Source organism: Lathyrus oleraceus, chromosome 7 (genome assembly GCF_024323335.1).
Source record: "Lathyrus oleraceus cultivar Zhongwan6 chromosome 7, CAAS_Psat_ZW6_1.0, whole genome shotgun sequence".
Classification (NCBI taxonomy): domain Eukaryota; kingdom Viridiplantae; phylum Streptophyta; class Magnoliopsida; order Fabales; family Fabaceae; genus Lathyrus; species Lathyrus oleraceus.
Window position 1 is genome coordinate 435,855,350 of NC_066585.1, and position 9,973 is coordinate 435,865,322.

Here is a 9,973-nt window from a genome sequence, read left to right on the forward strand (position 1 = left end):
TTCATGCACTCCTCCTTGGGCTTCCTTCTTCTCAACTGTCGCTCGTTCGACTCCCCATGATTGATGGTTTTGAGCCATATCTTCGACGGGGCCACTAGCTTCAGGATAAGGTTTGTTCATCAGAGCACCGCCTGCGGCAGCGTCGATGGTCATCTTTGTGTTGTAATGAAGTCCATTATAGAAGGTTTGAATGATTAACCAATTTTCTAAGCCATGATGTGGGCATGCTCGTAACAACTCTTTATATCTCTCCCAAGCTTCGAACAACGATTCTCCTTGGTTTTGGGTAAATCTAGTTATATGGTTTCGAAGAACGGCGGTTTTACTCGGGGGAAAATATCTAGCAAGAAAAACTCTTCTAAGGTTATCCCAAGTCGTAATGGAATTTGGTGGAAGGGAATCTAACCATGATAGGGCTTTATCTCTGAGGGAAAAAGGAAATAATCTTAAACGTATTACCTCAGGAGAAGCTCCATTGGTTTTAAAAGTGTCTGCTAATTGAAGAAATATTTTTAAATGTTGGTTTGGGTTTTCAGTAGCGAGACCTGCGAATTGTCTCTGTTGCACTAGTTGCAACAGGGATGGTTTAAGTTCAAAATTATTATCTGGGATGGTTGGGTTTACTATACTAGAACTAGGTTCTTCATTAGATGGTTGAGCGAAATCCTTAAGAGGTCTTTGGTTTTGATCTTCGGCCATAGCTCTCTTAATCCTATGAAAGAATAAACGTGCACGAGCGTAACGTTCAGGTTCCGCCAGAGGGTATACTAAGCTTAAACTTCCGGTGCTGCGAGTTCTTCGCATTGACCGGCGGGAAATAGCTTAAGTCTAAACGATATAACAACAGGAAAATGAAATTTGACGAAATTGGTCCCCGGCAACGACGCCAAAAACTTGATGCGGTGTTTCGCAAGTATACGAACGCGTTAGAGTAATATAAAAGATTGTCGAATCCACAGAGACCAAGTGTCAATCTATCGTTATCTATTGTTATGGTGTTTATCAAAGGCAATCAAAATAAGTGTTTTTGGAGTGTGCAATGAAAAGTAAAGTGTTGAATAAAGATTAATTAATAAAGACAGGGTCGAATGTAATTCACATAATCAATTGATAATCCAAGTACTTGCTAATAGAGCTACTTATGGGCAATGTTTCCTACTTTGAAAAGAAATAATTTAACAGGAATTGTCGCTTTCACGTATTCAGAACCGAGTTGTACTCCCTAATCAAACCCTCTTATTGTCACTTATAAAAAGGCGCGCATTACGTTAGAGTAGTAAACCTATTTTTAAGAAATATAGTATCTTGATTAAGTTGAAAAGTATTATAACCTGGATTTCTTAACCAAAAGAGGTTCTTACGAACCAGACTCTAAACTTATAAACGCGTCCGAAAATAGTTTTAAAATCTCTTTTCTTCTTAATGTTAAAATCTCCTAATGAACTAAACAAAGCGCTTTCGCTGTTTTTGAAATAGTTAAAAACAATTAAGTTTAAAAAGACGTTGGACGGCTTTCGATCTTACCCAACGAAATTGAAGTGCGGGAAAACTTAAGTTGAAAGTTGAAATAGACCTTAAGTGCTTCTACGAACAATTGTACGGATTATCGGTTCAATTACGATTCTTACATTCTAACCTTATAGATTTAGTTAGACATGGTAAAGTAAAAGTGCATTAATTTAAATAAAAGTAGTGCGAGTGCGGAAAGTAAATAAAAGTAGTACGAGTGCGAGAAATAAATAAAAGTAGTGCGAGTGCGGAAAATAAATAATTTAAAGCGAGTGCGAGGAAATAAATAATTTAAAGCGAGTGCGAGGAAATAAATAATTTAAAGCGAGTGCGAGGAAATAAATAATTTAAAGCGAGTGCGAGGAAATAAATAATTTAAAGCGAGTGCGAGAAATAAATAAAGTAAAGCTAGTGCGGGAAAATAAATAAGATAAAGACAAGTAATAAAAACCTACTCCAATCGGAGGGTTGAATAAATTGCAAAGCCGAAATGAAAATGGCGGCAGGATTAACTTCCTTCCAAAGTGCTCCAAACTCGATTACAGACTCTATCACAGACTTGATTACACGATTGTGGTAACACTCCAATACGAAGCGATTACCACTTTATAATACTGAATATATGCCTAAGTGAAACAAAATTGCTATGAGTTTGCCTCTGCTCTAAGTTTGGATGATTGTAAAAGTGATTTTGAGTTTCTATTTATAAACAAGTAAAAAGATGGAAATGACAAGGATGCCCTTCAACTTGAAAATGGGAGGGAAAAACTTTCCTCTTGTGGCGCCCGCCACAAGGCCATGGCGCCCGCCACAAGCACAAAATGAGGCGCCTAAGTGGAAGTAATAGGGAACGTGGACGTTGAGGGAAGTTGAGCTTGGACACGTTATGGCAGGGTCTATGGCGCCAGCCATGGGGTAGGCCACAAGTACAAAATGCTGAATTTTAGGGTTTTTAGCTCTTTTTCACTCCTTTTCTCGATCAGGGCTCCGATTAAAGTAAAAACCTGAAAACAAAAGAAAACATAACAATAACACAACAAAATGATAATAAAACAACTAGAACGCATGTGGAATCAGAGTCGAAAATATGGTAAATTTCAGTGTTATCAAGGTTCGTTTCTCTGCAAATTTGGCCGGAATTTGTTGCTTCGCCGGAGAAGACGGTGGTTTCCACCGCCACCACCACGTGTGTTACTCCCTGGCCCTTGGATCTTGCTTCCATGATCTAATCGTGATCATCCGTTTTAATTACTTCATTTTCAAGATCAAGTCGTGCCTTGTGCGTTTGACTTGAGCCTAGCGTGTTTCCTCAGATCAAGTCGTGCCTTGTGCCACGTCAATTAATGAAGTTGGATCAGGTGGCTGAGTATTTTTCGCTTATTTCATTTTCTTTTTATTTTCTGTTAATTCATTTCATTTTCAAAAATTCATTAAAAATTCATTTGAAGTCAGAAAAATATGAGACCAACTCTAAAAATTTTCTTGAAAAATCTTGTTTCATATTATGATTTTTAATTATTTTTGTGACTTCATTTGATATTTTTTATGCATTACTTGGTTTTTAATGATTTTAATTCATTTTAAAATACTTTCTGACTTTTAAAAAATACAAAAATATTTTCATAGCATCTATGGATCATGATAAGTCAATGAAAAATAGTCTCAACAATTTCTTGTTTGTTTTGAGATTTTTTTAAATTTTAATTCATATTATGCTATTTTTGGTTGTTTTGAATTGATTTTAATTACTTTCTAATTTCAAAAATTTGTGAAAAAATTAGTCAAAGTTTGTTTGACTATGTTAAACCTATGAGAATTTAATTGGACTCATTGAAGTTGTTTTGAATTGAATTTGAGGTTCAACCTTATTTATTTATTTTTTATTTGTATTCTATTTTAATTCAAAAAATACAAAAAAAAAATATCACTGACTTCTTGACTTGTTATATTCATTTCTCTTCTGTTTGGGGCTGATTGAGGTTGAATTGATTCAACTTTGATCAAATTCATTGAATCTTGTGGTTTTGAAAATCCTTAAGGATCATCACCTAGAAAGATGAATGAATTTGATCAAGGATGAGTTATCCCTTGATCAATTGGGATTAGTTGTTGACTTCTTACCCCTCCCTTTCATCTTCATCCCTTTCTTTCCCTCAATGGTCAATGAGTTAAAGTCTTGAGGTTGGTCTTGACAAATAGAAGTTTAATCTTCTTTGATCCAAACCAAACTCAACTTGATCCATGATTAAGTGAGTTATTTTGTGTCAAAGATAGGTTACTTCTTGGTCAAGCAAATAACCAAAAGTCAATAAAAGGTCTTTCCTCTCTTGTTTGGCATGGCAAATTTATGGAGCTTGGCTTACTAGTCATGACCTCTAACTTGTGTTCTTTGCCTATATTCTTATTGACCGGCCTCAGATAGGGGTGACTACTACATTAGTCCACTTACGATTGCTTAACATAGCGCTACATTGTCTTATAACAAGCTAACATAACTCCACTAACTACTAACTTTAATTTGAGCTTTTAAATTCTTGTCATTTACTTTCAATGTTATTTATTTCTTGCTCATTATTCATCTTGATTTTCATTTTGCTCACTTGAGCACATATTTTATGTTTATGTCATTTTTCTTTTTCTCATTTGAGCCCATTATTGTATATAAATATATTGCTATTTTGTGTTGTTTGTGTTTGATTTGATGTGAACCAAAATGCAAAAGGAGAAAGGACTTAGAATTAGGATTTACCCATGCTTAAAGGAGTTCAAGAGCAACTAGGCCTCATGCCTTTAGAATGCAAAATTTATTGAAGAGCAACTAGACCTCATGCCTTTAGAATGTTAAAACTCAAAGTTGACCTCAAAGGACTTCTCTTCAAACTTATTCTTTGTCCATTCCCTTTATTGTGTTATGAGCTTTTTTTATGTGTGCTTTTGTGTGATAGGAACCTCATCTTAAGATTGTGAAAAGAGGACCATTGTCATGAGTAGCCAAGTTAAGAGCCAAGCCAAATGAAGACCCTAGGAGCTTGAATTCAATTTATTGATTGCTTGTTTGTGAGCTAAGTCCAAAGGAAAGGAGCGTCTTAAGTCATCTCTATGACTCCAAGAAAAGGAACTCCAAGGGTTATATTTCCCCTCTTATCTTTGTATGCTTTAGGAATAGCCCTTCTCTCTTCTCCCCACTCTAACCAAACCAAAAATCATTTTCAAAACTTTGACTTTATTTCAAATTAGAAACCTAGGCCTTAAGCCTTTGACTTTTCAAAACCCTTTTCATAAATGCTCATTGTAAATAAACTTTAATCCAACTTTGACCTCATTTTGTAAATAAACCTAACTTGTAAATATAACCCACTTCAAGTTGTTTTGTGGTTCCAATGGCCACTTTATTAAAATCTTTCAAAAACATTAGTCATAGGTTTGAGTTATCATAGTGGTTGATGTAAATCTCACCTCATCCTTAGTGTTGGATTATAAGCCTTCCATGCTTATTATAGGGTTAACCCCTCACTAGCATGTTGAAGCCTTCCTCACATGGTGGATTGTTGGTTTAGGTTGAGTTTTCTCCCCTTGATAACAAAAGACCTTAAGGCTTTTGATTAAAATCAATTCACCAATCTTTGAAATTTTTACCCCGAACTACGAGGTTTTGATCCTCCTTTGTGATGGTACGTAGGCAATGGGTTCATCCATTCAAACAATAAAATTTGTAAATATAATTTATTCTCTTCTCATCCCTCCAATCTTTTGCACAAATCTTTTCACAAATACCAACCTACAACACATATTTGCAAAAAGAGGCTCCCTTAGAGTACTAAGGATGTTTTGGGTGCGTAAAACCTTCCCATTTCATAACCAACCCCCTTACCTAAATCTCTGACATTTTTATTAGTTTTTTATTTGAAAAACTTCTTACTTGGCTTTTGTTAGCTTTTTAGCCTTTCCTTTGGACAAATAAAAGTGTGGTGGCGACTCGAATTGTATGTTGACTTTTGGTTTAGTCAATAAACCTAAAGGTAATGAAAACCCCGCTACAGGAAGCTTGAGAAGAGGGTGTAGTTCGGGATCTTCCTGGAGTGTGTGAATTTCCTAAAAGTGTTTCCTGAAGACATCAGTGATTTTCCTCCAGAGCGCAAAATGGATTTTTCTGGAGACTTAGTACCTGGTACTAGTCCGGTTCGATGACTCCTTATAGGATGTCTGCTTCAGAGTTGGGGAATTGAAGAGGCAACTAGAATATTTGCTTGAGAAGAAGTTTGTTCAACCAAGTGTTTATCTATGGGGTGTGTCAGTGTTATTAGTGAAAGAAGAAGGACAGTAGTATGAAGTTATGAGTGATTTGAGAATTGTATTGTACGCATTGAAAGAGAACCGTTTATACGCAAAGTTTTTCCAAATGCGAGTTATGATTAAAGAAAGTGAGTTTCCTTGGTCATGTGATTCTAGTGGTGGTATAGTTATGGATCTATCGAAGATAGATGTCGTGTTACAATGGGAGACTCTGAAGTCTGCCACTTAGATTAGAAGTTTTTCTTGGATTGACTGGTTACTACATGAAGTTCATTAAAGGTTTTCCAAATTTAGCATTGTCGTTAACTCAGTTGACTCGAAAGGGTTAAGCCTAGGTTGGAATGTGCATTGTGAAAAGAGTTTCCAAGAACTCAAGAAGAAGTTGATTTCTACTCCAATTTTGATTTCGACGAATCCAAGTGAGTCCTTTGTTATATATTGTGATGCTTTGAAGATGGGTATGGGAGGTGTGTTGATGCAAAATGGTCAGGTTGTCGCTTATGCTTAGAGACAGTTGAGATTTCTTGAAAGGAATTACCCTACACATGATCTTGAGTTGACAACAATGGTATTCATGTTGAATATTTGGAGGCACTACCTATTTGGCTCCAAATTCGAAGTGTTCAGTGGTCACAAGTGTTTGAAATATTTATTTGATGAGAAGAGTCGAATATGAGGCAGGGGAGATGACTTGAACTTCTGAATGGTTATGTTTTTTATTTGAGTTACCATTCGGGTAAAGCTAATATTGTAGCTGATGCGATGAGTAAGAATTTTTTACATAGGTCGATGCTTATGGCTCGAGAGTTAGAACTGATTAAGCAATTCAAAGATATAAGTTAGTGGGTGTAGAAAATCCTAACAGTGTGAAGTTGGGTATGTTGAAGTTGATGAGTGGTATTCTTGAGGAGGGTCACAGAAGTGGACTGAGTATTCATCCTGGTGCTACGAATATGTATCAAGATTTGAAGAAGATATTTTGATGGCCATGAGTGAAGAAAGAGGTTGCCAAATTTGTGTATGCTTGTTTGACCTGTCAGAAGTCAAAGATCGAGCATCGGAAGTTGTTGGGTCTGATGCAACCATTGAATATTCCATAGTGGAAATGGGATAGTATTTCCATGGATTTTGTAACAGATTTACCGAAGACTTCAAAGGGATGTGATTCAATTTGGGTGATTATGGATAGATTGACCCAATCGGCTCACTTTGTATCGATGAGGATCAATTATCCTTTGCAGAAGCTGGATGAATTGTATATTAATGAGATTATGAAGTTGAATGGTAATCCTTCAAGTATTGTGTCAGATAGAGATCCGAGATTTAAATCGAGGTTCTGGGAGAGTCTGCAGACTACTTTGGATACTAAGTTGAAGTTGATTTCTTCTTATCATCCGCAGACAGACGGTTAAATAGAGAGGACTATCCAGTCTTTGGATGACTTGTTAAGGGCTTGTGTGCTAGAACAAGGAGGTACTTGAGATAACTACTTGTCGTTGATTGAGCATACCTACAACAACGGTTTACATTCTAGTATTGGAATGGACCATATGAGGCGTTGTATGGTAGGAGGTGTATAACTTATTTGTGTTGGTATGAGTCAGGCGAGAGTGTTGCGCTCGGACTTGAGGTTGTTCACCAAACGACTGAAAAGATCAAGATGATCCAAGAAAAGATGAAAGCATCGCAAGTCATTAGAAAAGTTACCATGACAAGAGGAGGAAAGCACTTGAGTTCCAGGAGGCAGATCATGTGTTTTTTAGAGTTACGCCAGTAACTAGTGTTGGTCGAGCTTTGAAGTCTCGAAAGATCATGATGTGTTTTGCTGGTCCTTACCAGACTTTGCAGAGGATATGAGAGATGGACCATCGGATTGCTTTGCCTCCGCCGCTTGCTAATCTTCATGATGTGTTTCATGTGTCTCAATTGAGGAGATATATTTCGGAACCATCTCATGTGATCCATGTGGAAGATAATCTGACTGTTGATGCATCACTCGTGCGGATAGAGGATCGGGAAGTGAAGCAGATTCATGGTAAAGATATTCCCTTAGTGAAGGTAGTTTGAGGTGGTACAGTTGGTGGGAGCATGACTTGGGAGCGTGAGAAGCAGCTGAGGGAGTCGTATCCGACTCTGTTTTCCTCAAGTAATTTTCGAGGGTGAAAATTTCTTAAGTGAGGGAGAGTTGTAACACCCTATTTTTTTATTAGATATTTTATTATATTTTAATTGTTTGAATTATGGATTTTGAGGATTTATTTTATGGTTGGGTGTTGGCGGAGTATGTATCCTTGAGTTAGGGGTATATAGAGATAATAGAAGTAAGTAGAATAATTTAGAATTGTTTTGATAATTAAAAATAATATTTTATTTATTTTTATTATATTAATTAGTGAAGATAGAATAATTGGGGAAAATATGAGAAATTGAGAAAGTTAGTGGGAGGAAGGAATATGAGATAATTAAGTTTGGGTCAAGTTGGTGATTTGGAAAAGTTTACCCTAAAAATAAAAAGTTAAGAGGAACCTAGGTTGAGGGAGATATTCACAGTACGTGACATTTGAGGAAAAGGAGTAAAGAGGCAATACGAAATGTGATCAAGGGAAGAGAGTGAATGTTTTAATTCATAATTTTTGCAAGGAATTCAGGTAAGGGTGGGAACTTGTTCCAATAGTAATGGGTATGGTAGAAGGGTAGAATAGAGGAACCTTTAACCTCCTTAGGGTTTGGTGTTTTGATTCATAATTTTGAATTTGGATGTTGTGATAGTTGTTATATGATGATTATATGATGAATTTCATGTCTCTTATGTGCGTGTATTTTTTTGTTTTTATGATTAAACATATATCCACCATTGTTGCAATTTCGAAGGTTTTAGGCATAATCTTAAAATTGTGATTAAATGATTTAATTGTGTTAAAATTGTAAATTAACTTTAGATAATTAGAGTATTGTATGGGTTGTAACTTTATGAGCGTTTGGCTTTTTACGGAATCGAAATTGGAGGTCCGGAAGGCCTCCAACGATGAAAAATGCAGAAAATTCTGCATTTTGTCCGTCACGATCGCGCTCAACGCATGGGCCTTTTTTTTATGTCTTTCGGTAGAAATCGTTTTGGCCATAACTTTTGATCCGTAAGTCCAAATCAAGTGCCGTTTGAAGCGCTGAATATCTGAAATATAGGGCTATAACCTTTTTTCAGGAATAAAATAATTTTGGTGATTATTTCATGGATGTTTTTGGGGTTGAAGAAGATGGAAATTGTGTTGGAAATTTTAGAAAACAACAACTTTTTAGTAACGTGTTCGTGCACGGTTTTGATCATAACTTTTAACTCGTGAATCATTTTGGATTGGGGTTTGAAGCATTAGAAAACTGACTCTAAGAGATATAATATGATGGTGATAAGTAAATTGATTGATTATTATTCTTATGCCTACTGTATTGGTGAAGTTTTTATTCATACATTCGGTTAATGAATTGTTGACACATCCCGACGAATTTGGTCATAACTTTTATTGTCGTAAGTCCGATTTTGATATCGTTTTAAGCGTTAGAAAGCTAACGCTCATACCTATAACATGCTAGTGATTGTTGAGATGTCTTAATAATATTCATATGCCTATTGTATTAATAAATGTATTGGTTTATACGTTTGGTTGATGAGTCGTTGCATTGTTGTAATATCATTGTGTGATAATTATGTTGTTATGTCGATGATGTTAAGATGTTGACAAGTTACTGTTGTTTGTTGATATTATTCATATGGTAACATGAATTGGTTGTTGCATGATGAATGGTGTGATGCATAAATGATGAGATGTGTGTGAGGATCCTTTAGGTGAACCTTGTTGTGTTAATGCATGTTATTTGAGAGTCATGCATCTTGGTGTACGGGCTTCGGTCCAATTTTGGTGAGCCTCGATTCTATGGTGATGGATCGGGTGCGAGTAGCTAATTCTTATTATGAGGGATTAGTGAATTGTTATCTATGTTGATGGTAACGAGTTTTGGTGAGCCTCGATCCCATTATGATTGATCGAGTGCGAGTAGCTAATTCCTATTATGGGGGATTAGTGAAGCGTCACCTATGGTGATGGTAGCGATTTTGGTGTGCTCCGGTTCCAAGAGGGAATCAATCCTATGGTGGGATCATAGAGTGAGATGAACC

At 36.2% G+C, this 9,973-nt stretch overlaps 1 non-coding gene across 1 annotated transcript; it reads left to right on the top strand.

The window, feature by feature from the left end:
• The first annotated feature begins 208 nt into the window (after positions 1-208).
• On the top strand, positions 209-315 carry LOC127108532 (small nucleolar RNA R71). The gene has a single exon (XR_007796064.1). It is a non-coding gene; the product is annotated as a small nucleolar RNA R71 (small nucleolar RNA).
• Positions 316-9,973: the final 9,658 nt, after the last annotated feature.